The 2,101-nt window shown below is 54.3% G+C and overlaps 1 pseudogene; it reads left to right on the top strand.

The window, feature by feature from the left end:
• Nucleotides 1-1,687: 1,687 nt before the first annotated feature.
• On the top strand, nucleotides 1,688-1,806 carry LOC137630734 (5S ribosomal RNA; annotated as a pseudogene).
• The last annotated feature ends 295 nt before the right edge of the window (nucleotides 1,807-2,101 follow it).

Below are 2,101 nucleotides of genomic sequence, written 5' to 3'. Positions count from 1 at the left end.
CGCCGACCACCAGCTCTCGCCCTTCCTACCACGCTCGTCCTCCTTCTGCGCTCCTTCGCTCACTTTCGTTTGCGTTCCTGCGTGACCGCGCATGGGCGCTTCCACGTTCGCCCACGCGCAAATCTTTGAATTACCATCGCGCGAGCTCCAGGTCGATTGCGACCACGATTCCCATTGGGGTTTTCGCAGCATGGCCAGCCTGGCAAGTTCTTCTGGAGTGTATTTCCAGAACACGGCCTCACCCCGTAAACGCAGAGCATGGCACTTGCAAGAATAGGAAGAAACTTCAGGGAGGTCTGAGCAATACTCCCCTTTCCAGAACCTGGGTAGGCCCTTCCCCGTCATTCCTTGTAAGGATTTTTGGCGGGGGGCTTTCCGTTTGAGATTTCTCCATCGGCCAAGGGGTGACTGCTTACCCCTTCCTCTGGGGGCTTACCAGGTCCTTTCCCTCCTCGGTTACGGCCCGAGGTTTGGTTCAAGGAAGCTACAGGAAGATCATGGGTACTTTCCTCCTCTTGGGCTCAGGCACCTTGGCCTTTCGTCGTTAAGTATCTAACTTGCGGACAAGCTTGATGTTGTACCATCTGGATGCGCTGACTGAGGGCTTCCTTCGGGTGTCTCATCTGTGGAGGTCGACAACCTCAGACACCCTTCCATCCTTGAGAAGAGTTTGTTTGTGCCCAAGGACAGAGACTTAGACAGCGGCTGTGCGGAGGAAATCGACTTCCGTTTTCACTCTTCCAAGGCGCTTTTTTCCAGACTCTGCAGGGCTCCAGCGCCCTTTTCTTTCAACCACGTCGGCCTAAGTTATCGGCTACGACAACTGGGACAAGGTGTCCAATTGCAGTTTCCTCCTGTCAGGAACAGATGGCACGGGAGGCTCCCCCGGGGGGGCATAGTCCTAAAAGGACCGGCAGAGTTCACGGACTCTAGGATTGCAGGTTTCTCGCTGGGAGGATGCTTAAGGTTACTCATCCGGATGACAGCTTCCTGATGCCCATTCCCGCACAATCTCTGTGATCAGCCAAGGATATCGCGCCTGCCGTCTCTGTCAGCGAATTCAGTGTCTCTGAACCTCTACGCCATAGCGTCGGAAAGAGTTGCCCGGTTGGGCAGAATGATCCATACCTTAGGCGAAGGTCCTCCATAGGATCATCGACGGCTTCACCCCCGGCCTCTTCAGTCGATCCTTTCTTGTAAGGAAGGATCTGAGAGGGGAGTTCCGTAGTCGACCTCTCAGCCCTGATCAAGTTTGTCGAACAAACTTCGGCCAGCGTAGAACAGCAGAATCGATCAGACTGATAACGAGGCGACAGGACTCCTTAAACCCTGGATCGGAAGGACGGGTACTTTCTGTTTCCGTTCCATCCATCTTCCAGGGAGCTCGTCGAATCCAGCCTAGACTGCAAGTATTCCTGCTTATGATGCAGTGTGGCTATCCCGCCGTGGCATAGCAGGTTTTTTTTCCCCAGAGGACTCTCCCTGCTTTCCTCATGGCCGCTCAGGTGCAGGCTTCCGCCTCCTCTGCTTTTTGGAGGGCTGGTCAACTCCGGTAGGCTCGGGTTCGACCTTCTTCAGCGCCGGGACAAGTTTCCGGATGCTTACCATGAGTGTGGGTTCATGGTATTTTGCTTGGAGCCTTCTCTTCTTCTGCCTCAACATCTGGAGTATCTGGCCATGATATTGAGTCAACGGCCTTACCACGTTGGAAACCCCGCTTCTCGTCCGTCCAGCGAGGTTAAGCAACGTCGGTTCTGGTCGGTACTTGGATGGGTGACTACCTGGGGACGCCAGATTCTGTTGCCACATCCTCCGAGCCTTCCTTTCAGTTGACTGTGGCAAGACTGAGGAGAGTCGCAGTACCTGTTCTCAGTCAAGCAGAGCTTTCAGCCCTACCTTGGAACGTTTCCTAGTTCTCCTTTCCTCATTGACCCGTCTATAGTACGAACGGTCGTCTCAGGATAAGTTCCATGTGGGGCGGTCCAAGTTCCGGTGGTTTCAGGCAACGTTTAACCGGACTTCCTGGCCCCTATGGGACCAGCGGAACTATTAGACCTGCAATGGGTGTTGACCTATGGAACCTCTTGATGGTAGTGGATAT

The sequence above is a fragment of the Palaemon carinicauda genome, chromosome 38 (assembly GCF_036898095.1).
Source record: "Palaemon carinicauda isolate YSFRI2023 chromosome 38, ASM3689809v2, whole genome shotgun sequence".
NCBI lineage: Eukaryota > Metazoa > Arthropoda > Malacostraca > Decapoda > Palaemonidae > Palaemon > Palaemon carinicauda.
This window is presented reverse-complemented; position numbering and strand designations above follow the sequence as displayed.